Below are 9,112 nucleotides of genomic sequence, written 5' to 3' on the forward strand. Positions count from 1 at the left end.
CACACAACCAACCATGCTGATTGGTCGAAGGTTCTTAATCTCTATAACTCCAAAAAACTTTGGCGCCAAAGCCACCCATGTGAGATTCGAGTCTTTCAGTAATCTAGATGTCTGAAAGAACCCTAACACAACAGTCGTGAATTCAGTCCCAATTTCATCCCAGCACTTTTTGATGAAGTTCATATTGTACCCATCACTTCCTGGAGCCCTAGAAGATTCACAGTCCCACATGGCTTTTTTAATCTCCTCATATGATGGTAATACCTCCAAAGTTGCAGCATCTTCTTCATCTATTAAATCCACCAGTCCATCTCTAAAACTCACCATAGGAGACTCCTCTTGATGATACAAATTCTTGTAGAACTCTCTGATAGCAATTTTTATTCTTACTTGATTCCCGACTACGCTTCCATTAATTACCAATGCATCAATCTTGTTATTCCTCCTTCTTGTTGAAGCTATATTGTGAAAGTACCTGGTATTTTTGTCCAAATCCTTTACAAGTCGGGATCGCGATATCTGTTTCCAGTGCAGTTTCTTCCTCGCATACCACTTTTCATAGCAAGTCACCAACGTCTTTCTTCTTGCCTTCACTGTTCCATCATATGCTCACATGCTGACCATGTCGTCTATCTTCTTGATCTCTTCTTCAAACTTCATAATTTTCTTATCCATGTCATCAAAGTTATTTCTGTGCCATCGTCCCAAAAGAACCGTCAAGGCCTTCAATTTATCTGTGAATTGTAAATTCCATAATCCCCTCCATTCCTCCTTAACCAATCTTAGAAAACCTTCATGTATAAACTACGAGTCAAGACTCCGGAACGGTCAAGGATCACATCTTATACTAATATCCTCTACTATTATCAGGCATTGATTTGACAAGTCCTGTGGTCTACTTCTCAAGCAAATTTCCGAGAACTCCTCCATTCATTCTAGATTAACCAAGACTCTATCAATTCAGCTGCAGAAACGTCCTCTAAATCAGGTAAATATCCGATCAGTAAACGATAAGTCCACCAAAAACATATCTTATATCCAACTCTTAAACTCTTAAACAAAAATTGATAAGCTAACGTTACTTTTTCTTTAATTAAAATCATAAAAGAAAATCAACTAATTAAAGTAACTCACATTCTATTGCTTACTTGCATGGAAGGTTTTGTGATACGTGTAATGCTAAGAAAATAAAAAAAGCTAAAATTTAGTTTATTTTATTCATTAATTATCGCAACAATTAATAAAAATTAAATAAAGTAAATTATGATTAATTTTTATTAATTTTCTTTTAGTTATAAAATATTTCCAGGTTTTCATCTATCCTTGATTAACATGTTAATTTTCATTGGTTGATATATAGCATATGCTATTATTAGGATCATTAGCATAATAGATTTTTTATTTTTATGGTAATGTTGGGCTTGCCACTAATATGCTGGGGAACAAGCACCTAATCTAATAGGTTCAATGATTGCTTGGGACGTTGAATATGTGTATAGTATAATAGAAAGAATCTTCTCATAAATTTGAAGTGTCATTGGATATCATGTTTTGATGCTAAGGGAATCTTATTATATATGCTACACATAATTATATTGCTATAATATGGCATTGTCTAGGTGGCACTTAGTGGTTTGGCCTCTTGTCAACCTCTCCAGAAAGTCCATAATATATATGGTAATTCACCTTAATCAAATAAATATAGTTTACAATTATATAAATGTCCTAAATTAGAAGTTGTTACTTATCCTATCTTAAGTATATCTAAGGTAATTTAATTTTATTCATTCACGGATCAATTAGAGAGAAAGCGAGATAAAAATGGTACAACATTAAATTTATTATGTACACTATATACATAATTAATTGAATCAACCTAATTCAATTTACTATTAGTACAATATATACATAATAAATCAAATTAACTTTATTTAATTTATTAATTGTATAAAATTTTTTATTTATTTTTTATTAACTTTAAAATATAAATGTTAATAATAAAATATATTTTATTTAAATTTAAAAAAATAGAAAAAATTAAAACAAATAAAAATAATAATTCAAATTTTATGTTTTAGATAAAATTTAAAAAATTTTATATTTCTATAAATTTATGAATTTATAACAGAACAATAAACGATTTCTAAAAATTCATTAAAAATTATCGTTTAAAATATTAGCATCTAAAAAATCATTATCATAACTTTTAATATTAAACAAATTATTATAAAGTATAACTTTTTAAAATAGTATATAAACTCAAATTAAAATTTTTCATAATCTCCATAAGACAGATGTCTCAATTTCTGTATCCGTTTTTATTTATTCACGAATCGAATTCTCATGTTTATAAAAAAATTGCGAATTTTTATTAGTTTTTTTATTGCGAATAATTTCTGTGGATATTTACTAATGCAAATTTTTTGGCTATTCCTAAATGTGAGTTTAAAAAAGAGGTAAGAGAAGAATTTTTATAATTATAAATAATTATGTGCAAAAATGATTTGTGATATTGTACTGCTACAACATCATATTATTGAACAATTTAATATGAGTTCCTATCTTGAATTAAACTTGTAGTCTATAATAATTAAGAAAGCCAAGTACAAATAGAAGAGTACTAAAAATAAACAAATTGTTGCAGTTGTAAAGGTACTTATATTACATGAATAACCCCATTCATTTCTTGTTAAATTAACAATGATGTAATGTAACCCAAAAAAAAAAAAGTAAAATCAAATTACAATGTTGAAACAAAACTAACACTACTACTAATTTTTTATATTTAGAGTCATATTTTGTTGAAATGATTAAATACAACTTAAAAATGAATATAATAAATTAATAAATATCATGGTTAATATTCTGATAATTTTTTTATAATATTTTTGCAAAATAAATGAGTGAGAGTTAATTATTTTTTATATAATAGATGAAATGGTGTATTACGTTGGTATGAATTAAAATGGGTGAATTTCACAAGTGTGATGCACAATACAAATCGTTACTTACGATTTGTATAACAAAAGAAATCGTTACTCACGATTTCATAAATCATATTTTTTTAAAATTAAAATCGTGACTAATGATTTCCTATTCTTTTTTATCTTATTTCAAATCGTAATTCATGATTTCTGTTAACTTTTTTTAATTTTTTGTCTTATTTAAAATCGTTACTCGCGATTTCTTTTTATTCCATATTACTGCATTACACCAAAACACCATAATATTAATAAAAAACATTAATAATAACCCAATATAAAAAAAAATTAGCCGTGAGAGTTAATAATGGTGTTATTTATTTTAGTGAGAAGGACCCACAAAGAGAAGCAGCTACTGAAAGTTCAGAGTTCAGAGTATCAAAGGGAGTGGGACCCACAAGAGTGAGGTAAGGGGCAAGTTGGTGGGACCCACAAAGAAGGGTGTCAATGTCAATAATGAATGGGTCTGTGGGTCGGTATGCTTTGCTGAGTGCTGAGTGGTGCCCGTTTTCCCTTCTCTATCCACTCTTCTTCTTTCTTCCTCCTTACCATATCCATTACAAGTTACAACCATGCATAACCCTTTATTAAAAAAAAATAAAAAATAAACATAATAAAATTTTATTATGTTTTTAAAAGAGAACCAAATTCTTAATAATTTATTTTAGCTCTTTACTTTATTTTTCGTAAAATTGATTCCATCACTATTTTTTTTGTATTAATAAAATTAACCTATATAATATATTAAATTATTGCTTTATTCTTTAAGAACTAACCATAATTGACAATTTTTTTTGTAAAAAATCTCATTATTTTTTTATTTTTTAGAGATAATTATCAGAATTATTTAGTTATTTTTTATTTTTTGTTACTTTTTTAAGTATATTGATTAAATTTATTGTATAAAACTAAAAAATATTAGTAATTTTTAAATGATTTTAACTTATAAAAATTAAATAGAGGATATTTTAGTAATTAACATGTCACAAAAACATATTTTTGAGACATCATTGATAGAGAAACTAATTAGTATCGTAAAGTTAAATATCAAGGTCGAAATGAGTATTTTTTTATTGGGGACCTCATAGTCCTTCGAAAAAATACAGAGATCGAGATGGATATTCACTCATTTTTTAACCAATTTGAAATAGTCGAGTAGTTAACTCATTCGTCTATTTAAATATGTATTAAAAGTTTAAATCCTACCTTATATATAATAATTTATTGACTAATAATAGACTCTTAAATAAAATTTAAATTTACAACAGATTAATCATTGACTTATAAATTATAAAATACTGTAAACAATAAAAAAATATTTTCTTTAAAAAAACCACTTATTATTTAAAATAATAATCTTAATTTAACAATGGAAAAAATAAGAGAAATTTAATTTTAGCGTATTATTAATATAAAAAAGTTTATATGTATATTTAATTAAACTTTTATATTTTGTACCTAAAACATAATTATCTAAATAAAATAGATGTTTAAATTATTGATATCAAAATTAAATTAAAAGTATATAAATAAAAATAAAGGGTTCCCATCTAATAAATAAAAATAAATCACTATTTTTTCCAAAAATTATGTTTTTGATAAATATTTCTCTGAAAAAAAAAAATAAATTACATTATATTTTAACTCTAAATGATTATTAGTTTCATCGACTACGATGCACATCTTTCAAGATTAGCAACAGTTTAATCAACTAATAATTGTAAATTATGCTTTATAAAACAGAACATCAATTTTAGAGTATGAATATCACATATCTTATCTCATACTCTTACATCAAAAAACAAAAATTAATCTCATTTAATTTAAAAAATATTACGTGTAGAGTAATACATATCACTTGTAAAACGTAATGTATATATTAATTATAATTTATTATTATTAGAATGTGCGTACGTAAATTTTATTTGAAATTTTGCACTTTGTGTAATAATAGATAAATAGTAACATAATATATGTTATATGGTTTGTTATATGTACATGACACAATCTTTTTAATATATATTTTGAATAAACTATTAAAGTAGTACCAAAAGATTTATATCACAAAAAAATTAGATATTAAATATATATTTTAGAAAATAATTTTAGTGATCAAATTTTGATATAAATTTTTGCAATTATAATTAAAAAATAAAATTTATATTTTATTGATAAGTCATTTATTAAATATAAATTTTTTTGTTGTTTATACAAATAATATTTATTAGTTTTTTTATCGTATTTTTAAATTCTTTAAAAATTATTTTATCGATAATACTTTTTAAAATTTTTTTTGTAGGGATTAAATCTTTCGAATAGTTAATGCCGTAAAATTTTATCCTTCTAGTCTATTTAATATTTCGGTTGTACATTATTGAAGTGCGTTGTTATATGAATACTCGAGAATTTTGTCATTTGTTTTTTTCAAATAAAGTTTTGTACTGCTGGAATATTATAAATAAAAGGAGATTACTTTATGTACCTTGACAATATAAAGTGTGAAACAACTTTATACTATTATTATATTCCATATAAGAATTTATGAATTTTCTGAATCATGATAACCAATTTCTCCCTAAATAGTCACCTACTATATATGTGCATGGCGAATTTTTTATTTTATTGCTTTTATTTTTTTGCAAATTAGAGATTTTTTCGTTCTATGATAAATAAGTGATGATTAATGAACCTGAGTAGTCAATTCAAACTAATTAAAAAGTTTGATAAGTTTAGACACTAGGTGACAAAAAATAATAAAAGAATGAACTTAGATATACACAGTAGCAGATAAATAATTAAGGGAAATCCTTTAGTGTTTATAAATAAATTTATTGTTTAAATAATTGTCTAAATATAGAAAGATAAAAAAGTAGGATCAATTATTTTATTTTTTAATTTTATGTCTAAAATTTAAGCATTATAGAAAGAACGGTAAATTAATGCATGAAAGATATTTCAATAATTTATCAACAATCATTCTTATCTTTCTTTTCTATATATATAAAAAATTCTGTCTCATTTATCATGCTTTCTACTTCACTTTCCGTCAGTATAAGACTGTGGTCCACCTTTATTTGTTTTAAATGGGATGACAAAACAAAAAATAACAAATAGAGGAATATTTTTAGTATTTAATTGAAACATTTATGGTTGAATATAGTAAGTAATTTTGTATTGATTGAATAAAATATATATATAAATGATTATATTTGTAATATATTTTTTTATAACAATTTTTTTGGGTTATATATATTTTTTTAGTCAATAAAAATTAGATTTTAGACTTTTAACTTTAAAGTTAACAAAGTTTTGATATTGTATCATAAACTATTTTTTTAAGTTTAAACTGATAAAAATAAGTACACAAATAATTATATTTTAACCATTAGTATTATTAGATGACACTTTATTAAAGAATTAAAATAATTAGGTAAATATATTTGAAATTTTATTTATTTATAATTTAAATAACTGGAAATATTTGAGAGAGAAAGAAGGTATATTAGAATTTTTATTGAAGGAATTTAATTATTTCTATACATACAACATACATATAATTATTTTTAGGATATTTTTTTATAAATTTTTATTTTAATACACTGATAGTATAAAATATTTTACACAGACGTGCAATTACATTCGTCTTTTTAGATGACTATTTACGTAGTCAATGAAAGCAGTAATTATTTTTGATAACATAGCGTTACATAATTAGATGCACGTGTCAAGTTATTTTATACTAATAATACATTAAAATTAAATTCTTTTTTATATTGATTAATCACTAATAATATATACAAACTAATTTCTTCTTAACTAGTATTAATAATTTAATATCCTTGAAACTAGTTCATTATAAAGTTTCGTCTTACCTGTGATAAATATACGAGTTAACATCAATCCATAAAATGAGGAAACAAGGAACAAAAGCACTTATTGGGTTAGCTATATTTTTTTTTGTTAAATAAAATATTAATTTATTTTAGGAAGGGATCGGAAAAGAACAAGAGTGTGGTGGGGAAGGCATTTCCAAATTGTTTAGCATCATTGCATCAATGAGGTTTCACCCTTTGTCCCATAATTATTTTAAGCATCCCTGTTGATAGTGACGATTTAAAAGTCCTTTATTCGAACAAATAAAAATAAAAATATTATTTATAGATTAAAATTAATTATTATAATCAACTATTAATATATTTATATCTATATTATTTAAGGTTTAATTATTCTGTAAGTCCCTATAATTTTACCAAATTTTCAATTAGATTCTTATATTTTTTTCTTTTCAATTGAGTCCCTATACTATTTTTAATTTTATAATTAGATCATTTTTATATAAAAAATATTAAAATTAATAGAATATTTCATCGCAAATTAAAGGTATTAATAATTAAAAATCTAATTTGATCTTTGACCGTATAGATTTTGATAGAAATATTCTGTTAATTTTAATGTTTTTGACATAAAAAAGGATCTAATTACAAAATTAAAAGTAGTGTAGAGATCCAATTAAAAAAAAGTATAAAGACCTAATTTAAAATTTGGTGAAACTATAGCGACTAATAGAGTAATTAAATTTTAAAAAATTTAAAAATAATTTATAAGTTGAAAAAATAAAAATAAAAGTGTAACATAAAATCATAAATATAAAAGAGTACGGCTTTATTTTTAGCAATATATTTTAAATGTTGTCAAAATTATATATAGATACTCTATTCGAAAACATTGATTTACTTATGGAGTTGGCGTTAGTAGTATATATTGACACAAAATTTCAACCATTTATTTAGAATGTAAAATTTATAAGTTCAAATTCTTATGCAAAATAAATAGTTAGAATTTGGTATCATGGTATGTATATTATTATAAATGTTAAACCCATAGATCCGTGTATACATACATCACCGATGTTATTGATCTTATATTGTCGTTTTTATGTATTTATAATTCATAGAATTTTGTAATGTTGTAAGATTTTAATTTAATGGATAATTTATTAATCAAATCAAATATATCTTTGTTTGGTGAGTTGGAACTTGGAAAGAAAGACAAGGAAAGAAGGAAAAAAAAATACATTATATTATATTTAATAAGGACGCCATTATTCCTATTCTATATTCATCTTCTTCAGTCAAATATATCTTTGAAATATTTTATATAAATTTTCGTGTTCACAGAAATATATTAAAATTAATTAAGTTTATTTGGGGGTTCGAAATAATTTCACTAAATAGAACCATAGCCTTCCAATTATATATATCGAAGGCTATATTTATAAATTAAAATGCATAGTCACAAAAAAAAAAAAAATTAAAATGCATAAACTAAATTTATAATTCTAAACAATAAGATCTAATGGGAGAGTAGTCAATCAATTATGTTTACTAAAAAAAATATGGTAAGCCTTGTGCTACTTTAAAAAAAAAAAACTCTTTCCTTCATCCAAGATTCAAATTTGAATTTTAAAACAGGAGAAAAGATTTTAATGAAAAAATATTGTGCGTATTTATTTTGCAGTATTTATAGATCACGTTAATACATATTTAATTTATTAATAAATAACAAGTAAAATCTATTCTATATTTTACACCACATTCATTTCATGTGTGTTACCATTCACAACGTGGAAAAATAGACGTTAACCACATGGATGACCCAACAAGTTTTACGTATCATCATCACCAGAGTTCAAATATACAAAGTTACAAACAGTTAAAGAATAAAAAAATATTTTTAAATAGTGGGTTTTATTGAGACAGAGAAAAAGGAAACACAATGAAATTGGAATATACTATTTTAGTGTTTTAACGATAAAATTAGTTGTTTTTATATAAAATTGATAATTAAAAATTATTAAACAACTTAATATATTTAATTAAATTTTTATTTAATAATTTTCAATTATCAATTTCACATTAAAATAATTGTATGTAAATTTCTGTTTATGTTAGTATGTATCTAAAACGAAAACACCTATATACCAGTATTAATATTTTACATTTTTTATAATTATATTAGATGTACATTAAAATCAGTTATTAGTATAAAATATATATTAAAATTATATAAGGGTGGAACTATAAATTTTTTTGAAAAAACTAACATAAAAAATATAAATTAAAAAAAATTAA

Source organism: Arachis duranensis, chromosome 9 (assembly GCF_000817695.3).
Source record: "Arachis duranensis cultivar V14167 chromosome 9, aradu.V14167.gnm2.J7QH, whole genome shotgun sequence".
Classification (NCBI taxonomy): domain Eukaryota; kingdom Viridiplantae; phylum Streptophyta; class Magnoliopsida; order Fabales; family Fabaceae; genus Arachis; species Arachis duranensis.